Here is a 7,912-nt window from a genome sequence, read left to right as displayed (position 1 = left end):
GCTTTTGAAACAGACCAGAGTTCCTGAAGATGCGAGCATCATGCACCTTTCCCGGCCATCCCACGTTGATGTTGGTGAAACGTCCCTTGTGATCCACCAGAGCTTGCAGCACTATCGAAAAGTACCCCTTGCGGTTTATGTACTCGGCGGCTTGGTGCTCCGGTGCCAAGATAGGGATATGGGTTCCGTCTATAGCCCCACCACAGTTAGGGAATCCCATTGCAGCAAAGCCATCCACTATGACCTGCACATTTCCCAGGGTCACTACCCTTGATATCAGCAGATCTTTGATTGCGTGGGCTACTTGCATCACAGCAGCCCCCACAGTAGATTTGCCCACTCCAAATTGATTCCCAACTGACCGGTAGCTGTCTGGCGTTGCAAGCTTCCACAGGGCTATCGCCACTCGCTTCTCAACTGTGAGGTCTGCTCTCATCTTGGTATTCATGCGCCTCAGGGCAGGGGAAAGCAAGTCACAAAGTTCCATGAAAGTGCCCTTACGCATGCGAAAGTTTCGCAGCCACTGGGAATCGTCCCAGACCTGCAACACTATGCGGTCCCACCAGTCTGTGCTTGTTTCCCGAGCCCAGAATCGGCGTTCCACAGCATGAACCTGCCCCATTAGCACCATGATGCATGCATTGGCAGGGCCCATGCTTTCAGAGAAATCTGTGTCCATGTCCTGATCACTCACGTGACCGCGCTGACGTCGCCTCCTCGCCTGGTATCGCTTTGCCAGGTTCTGGTGCTGCATATACTGCTGGATAATGCGTGTGGTGTTTAATGTGCTCCTAATTGCCAAAGTGAGCTGAGCAGCCTCCATGCTTGCCTTGGTATGGCGTCCGCACAGAAAAAAGGCGCGGAACGATTGTCTGCCGTTGCTCTGACAGAGGGAGGGGTGACTGACGACACGGCTTACAGGGTTGGCTTCAGGGAGCTAAAATCAACAAAGGGGGTGGCTTTACATCAAGGAGTATTTCAGGCAGGACTTCACGGAGGGTTCCAATAAGAAATGGTGCACCTAAGTTATTGTCCTTATTGGAACAAGAAGGTTAGCCTGGCCTCTGATTGATACATGGCTAGATTTACCTCGCTGCACCTTCTCTGTAAGTGACTGCAGTGTGATCTAGAAGAATGAGTCCCCTAGACAGGGGAGGGGGGGAAGCAAATGAGTACAAAACAAATCTGATCTATTTCTTGTTTTGATCCACTCCATCTATCTTTTACATCTTTGGCTGGCAGCAGACGGTGCAGAAGGACTGCATGCCATCCACATCTCATGGCTGCTCAGCAGAAGATGGTACAGTACGACTGCTAGCAGTCCGTATCGCCTGCCCGCTCACCATAAGACGGTTCAATAGGACTGACTGAAGGACTAAAGAGAATGACCTGGTCAAGTCACTCCAAAGTTAATCCCTGCGCCCATGTCTGCCCAGGCGCTCCTGATCGACCTCACAGAGGCGACCAGGAGCACCTCGGACATGATGATGACGGCTACCAGTCGTACTGTACCGTCTGCTGCCACAAGGCAAGGGGTTGCTGCTACTGTGTAGCAATGCCGTACCGCGTCTGCCAGCACCCAGGAGACATAGGGTGACGGTTACCTGAGCGGGCTCCATGCTTGCAGTGGTATGGCGTCTGCACAGGTAACTCAGGAAAAAAGGCGCGAAATGATTGTCTGCCCTTGCTTTCACGGAGGGAGGGAGGGAACGGGGGCCTGACAATATGTACCCAGAACCACCCGCGACAATGTTTTAGCCCCATCAGGCATTGGAATCTCAACCCAGAATTCCAATGGGCAGCAGAGACTGCGGGAACTGTGGGATAGCTACCCATAGTGCAACGCTCCAGAAGTCGACTCTAGCCTCGGTACTGTGGAAGCGCTCCGCCGAGTTAATGCACTTAATGCACTTAGAGCATTTTCTGTGGGGACACACACACTCGAATATATAAAACCGATTTCTAAAAAAACGACTTCTATAAATTCGACCTTATTCCGTAGTGTAGACATACCCTTAGTTTACTACATCTCTGTTGAGCCAATCAGGTGCAATGATTACTTTTTAGAATAATTATTTAGGATTAATGTTCACTTTTTCATTATTTTTCATAGCTGAGAAGGAAAAGTAAAATGTTGCCTTTTAGAGAAACTCAAGAAGAATTCCCCCAGCCTCACCACTGCTTCTCCTATTCCTGGGGCTCTTCATCCCACTCTCCCAAGCCAGAGGCAGAGGGCTGATGCAGTGTTCTTTTCTTCCCCTTCCCGGCTGAGCGAGTGGGGCAGACCCAGGAGTTCTTCAGCTCCTATGCCCCTTCCCAGGCCAGATGTTAGAGGGAAGCGGGGAAGGGGTGCAGAGAAGAGCTGTCTCTTTGCTCACAGAAGTGGAGGGGATGGATTAAAGCTGCCCTGAGCTGCTGGGCTCTTTTTGTTCCCTCCTCCCTTCCTGTGAGAATCGTGTCTGCTCCTGAGGGGAGAGGGAGAAAGCTCCACTTGCTTCCTGCAGTAGTTCCAATTGGCTGCTCTTCCCCAGAAGGAACCTTCTAATTTTAAAATCAAGCAAATTCCTGAAGGGTGCTAAATTGTTAACTATGGGGACTAAAGCTATCATTTATCCCTTAAAACGCTACAAGTGGAGCTACCGTGCAACCTCTCTTACACTTTGTGCTAGTCAATCCTGAACTGAAAGGACTACCTCTGTGGATGAGAGAGAGAGTACCTTTTGTTTCAACATGTCCATTTTCTCTGTTGTCTTTCTGCTGAAAAGCCAACAGAGTGTAATATCTTTTGGTAGATGAGGATGAACTGAAAGCAGTACATCATGACTTCCTGCAACGTGTCAGAAAATGGGTGCCAGCTTAAAGTGACCCAATCCGTAGTGAAGACAGAAACCAGTAACCTAAAGCTTAATGGGTTAGTAAATTCCAAATCATCAATACCTGACCATCCGTCGAAAAACTGGCAAATACTTTGGCTAATACCTGATGCCATGTGTGATCTGGTCTTGCATCATTGCTGTTTTTTTAAATATTTTGTCTTCCATTTCATGCACAGCAAACTGCACTTTCATAAGTTCCTTTCTCTTTTCAGAAAGCTGCAACTCTACTGCCGTCTGCTGCTCTGACCGTTGCTTTAACTTGGTGTCCACATACATAAAAGGAAACAAAGTTAGAGCAGAATGAATACTGAGATTCAGGCTTATTTTATGTTTATTTCTAAAATAACTGCAAAAAATACATCACTCATTAAGTAGTTCCAAAAAGTAATCTGGTTTTAGTTTGACTACTGCAAAACTGTCCAGTAGTCTGATTCCTTTATTGTCTTACCAGCTTTATATGATGACTCTTGACCAGGTACATAAAGCTCAAGTGGTAGGGGCTTGTGCTTTTGGTGCTGAAAGTTCTAAATTCAGTCTCAGCTGATGAATGTGGTGTTTGCATGTATGTGGTTAGGGTTTATTATATGGATGCTTGAGAAAATTTACTTATAGTGAGAGCATGGAATACATATTTTTACATGTCTATTATTTTTAACATTTCCTGATCAACAAAAACTTTTTTTTTCCAATTCAAGTAAGTGTCTCTATCAAATTTCACCACACATACAAATATTTGATCAATGAACTACTGTTTATTTGAAGTAACCACTTACCAGAATACTGAAAAAACAGATGGGGGAAAATGAAGATAAGAAAGGGGTTACTAGCATCCTGCACTTATACATGCCAATAATTTAATGCACGAGTAATCCTATTGAACTCAACTGGACTATGTGTGTGTGTACACATTTCATGGACTGGGATTTATATAATAGTTATATAGTATATTTGAATTTGCCTTGGCATTATATATAAACTAGTAGCAGTTCCTGAAGAAAAAATTGTGCTGGGCCATTCTTCATATTTTCTATACAGTCATTTACAATATGCAAGTAGTGAACTTCAGACTAGCTGGAGAAATAAAATTTAGATAAAGCATTAGTACCTTTTAAACCCTGCTAATACTACTTTGCATTTTTGTTGCTTTTTTGTTGTTTCTTTGACATCACAAAAGTATCCTAAAATATTTAAATTGTTTTTATTGCCTTATATAAATACACAGATTGAATTCAAGAAATATATTCCTAGCCAAATATTGTCATTTATTATTATTTAGAACATTGCAGCACTCAGAAGCTTCAACCAAGACTAGTTCCCCATTGTGCTAAGAAATTTACAAACACATAGGAAGTCAGACACCTTACCTCAGGGAATTTACACTCTACAGGATCAGTCCTGTGCCAGCTGAAGTCAATGCAAAACTCCCAATATTTTCAGTGGTGCAGGATTAGGCCTTTAAGGCCCCAGGTGGATGCAAAGGTCATTGCAGGATCAAGGTTTAAAACTCAATCCACTCATTTGAACCATATAGCAGTCACCATTACCTCTGCAGGTAATTCATGTTACTGTGATATTCACAGTATCCCTTTCAATACTAAGTACAGGGAACACTATGAACATTGTGGTATAAATCTACTTGGAAAGGCCTCATAAAACATGTTGTACTGGAAATGTTGAGGGGGCAAGGTGTGGTAGGCTGGACTCTCTGCTGATTGTGGGTTGACTGCTAATGAAATAAGAAGTATGTGCTGGGTGTGAATTCATTTCGGGGGGGGGGGGGGATATGGCTGAATTCAGAGGTGATGTGCAAGGTGGTACAAATCAGTTCCCCTGAGGCTCATCTAGACCTTATTCATAGCCTCTGTACCATTTTCAGAAAAATGTCAGTGGAGTTTGAGGACACTCACTACAATGCAGGATCGGACCCCTAGTCATAATAAATAGTGATTCCACACAAAGCACATAGCATGATTTTTCAGTGTATTATGAAAAGTTTTTATTATAATAGCTGTAGATTTAACAATGAGAATCTAAATTGCTAATAGACAATAATAAAAATGTTTTTCTGATCAACTGAATTCCATCCGCTATATTAACAGCAATAAATATATAACTTATTCCTAATAAAACCTCTCCCCTAACATCATATACAAGAAATAAAAATCCCATAAATGCTGCTGACTGATGTAATAAAACAATGATACTGTGCAGTGTACCTTTGACTGTATCACAAGGATTTTCTCTTCACAATTACTCAGGCTGGTTTGTTGCTGTTCTAATTCCTGCTTGGCACGCAATAGCTCCATTTCCTTTTCAGAGGCCTGTCCATCTGTCTGTTCCTTCCTTCTCTTCAGTTGTATGATCTCCTCTACTAAAGTCTGCTTCTCTCTAGAATGAAGTTCTAAAGAAAGGAAAGAGGGATTTTAATGGTTTCAAGTTTTTTTCAGCATAGATAGGGCAACATTTTTATTTTTCAGCAATGTTTGCTTACATTACAAATATTTATATAGCAGTCATGCAGGTTAACTACATATTATTTTACCCAATGGGGGTCAATTATTTCTTTAATCAAGTTAACACACTAACTGCTACATGTATCCAGATTGGTGCTAACTAAAATGATGCATGATTACTGCATTTATTACTCTCCTCGACATGAGGAATTGGAAATGAGGAACAAAAAGGTATTTTAAAAAAATTACACAAATAAAACAGGTTTATATGTTCGGCAAGTAACAGTCAACATGGATTTGTCAAGAACAAATCATGTCAAACCAATCTAATATCCTTCTTTGACAGGATAACAAGCCTTGTGGATGGTGGGGAAAGGGAGGCAGTACATTTGATGTATTTTGACTTTAGGAAGACTTTCGATACTGTTTCACATGACCTTGTATTAGCTAACTAGCGAAATATAGCATAGACAAACCTAGTATAAGGTGGGTGTACAACTGGTTGCAAAAATGCCCTCAGAGAATAGTTATTAATAGTTCATAGTCAAGGTGGAAGGGCATATCGAGTGAGGTCACATTGGGATCTGTCCTGGGTCCAGTTCTATTCAATATCTTCATAAATAATTTGGATAATGGCATAGAGCGTACTGCTATAAAGTCTGCTGACTATACCAAATTGAGAGGGGTTGCAGGTGCTTTGGAGGAAGGGATTAGAATTCAAAACGATCTTAAACTGGAGAAATGGTCTGAAATAAACAGGATGAAATTCAATAAGGACAAATGCAAGGCACTAGTCATAGGAAGAAATAATCAAACAAATATAAAATGGGAAATAATTGCCTAGGAAGTAGTACTGCAGAAAAGGATCTGCGGGTTATAGTGGATCACAAACTAAATATGAGTTTAAAAAAAAAAAAGCAAACATCATTCTAGGACGTATAAGCAAGACCCAAGAAGTAATTCTTCTACTTTACTCAGCACTGGCAAGGCCTCAGCTGGAGTACTGTATCCAATTCAGAGTACCACATTTTGGGAAAGATGTGGACAAATTGGGGAAAGTCTAAAGGAGAGCAACAAAAATGATTAAAGGTCTAGAAAATACGACTTATGAGGAAAGATTGAAAAAATTGGGTTTGTTTAGTCTGGAGAAGAAAAGACTGAGGGGGGACATAACAGTCTTCAAGTATGTAAAAGGTAGATATAAAGAGAAGGGTGATAAATTGTTCTCCCTATCAAATGAGGACAGGACAAGATGTAATGGCCTTAATCTGTAACACAGGAAATTTAGGTTAGACATTAGGAAAAACTTCCTAACTGTACAGGTAGTTGAGCACTGGAACATGTTACCTAGGAAAGTTGTGAAATCTCTGTCACTGGCTGTTTTTAAGAAAAGATTAGACAAACAGCTCTCAGGGATGGTCTAGTTAATACTTAGTTCTGCCTCAGTGCAGGGGACTGGACTAGATGACCTGTAGAGGCCCCTTCCAGTCCTAGATATGATTCTTTTATGTTTTCTTGTTCAAAGAGAAGAGGGGAACTTGGGGGATATTAAATACATGTAACAACATGAATAAGAATTACAAATTAATAATGACATGGGGGCACTTGGGAATTGGTTATAAGTTTAATAAAATAAAACAAGGGAAACATTATACATTTTTCCTATTTCTGCTACCTCTCAATATATTTATTTTGTCTTTTTAGAACATAAGCTCTTTAACGCAGGGACAATGCATCTCCATAAGTGTGTCTATAGTGTCTACCACATTCAGGGCACTATTGCAATTCAAACACATTACAAATAATTTGAAAGATCTGACTCAATTACAGCATGTAGCTAAGGTCTTCAGAAGCTAACTGGGACCAGAGAACAGGTGGGGGCAGGGTCACAGGATCTCAAGTGATAAGGCCACAGGTTCTCCTTCAGTCTCAAAGCTGCAACAGCTAGAACAGCCCAGGGCCTGGGGAAAGGTAGAATATCATCCACCTGGCTCAACAGGTGGAAAACTCAATTGAATCTGCAGGAAGGGGGGCAAGTTCTGTGAAAAAACGGTGGAGGAAGTGCCTACCAGAGGGAAACAGGGATAGACACTCCTGCCTCATGAGCTCTCTGCTTCCCATTGACAGCCAGAGGGAGATGGGAGCTGATCAGCTTCCTCCTCTCCCTTCTCATTAATTTAAACCCTGGCCAATGGTTTTACCATTTTTGGAAACTCCTATTTCAATTTTAGCTCCTATTCCATCCTGCTCTCTGTTAGGATACTGTGGTTTTTACTGATCACCTGTTTTGGGGTTTCCATTTGAGCCAAACTGTCGGAGACAAGGTAGATTTTTCCACTTTCCTCATAGCATCAAGAACACCACAATTAGATTAAATAGAAATAGGACTTAGAATTTAATATCAGTACTTTGTGTGATTGTTTAGCTTGTTGGAACTTGTAGACTGTGCCCAGTGCAGATAAAAGGCCAAAATGGCCAGCTACCAGAAGTAAAACAGATCTGGAATTTGGCTAGTGGACCTTAAGAAAAGGGGATACCTAAAGTCTTCACAGATCAAGGTCCCGCTTTTAGTACCCTCTGTCT

Source organism: Lepidochelys kempii, chromosome 3, assembly GCF_965140265.1.
Source record: "Lepidochelys kempii isolate rLepKem1 chromosome 3, rLepKem1.hap2, whole genome shotgun sequence".
NCBI lineage: Eukaryota > Metazoa > Chordata > Testudines > Cheloniidae > Lepidochelys > Lepidochelys kempii.
This window is presented reverse-complemented; position numbering follows the sequence as displayed.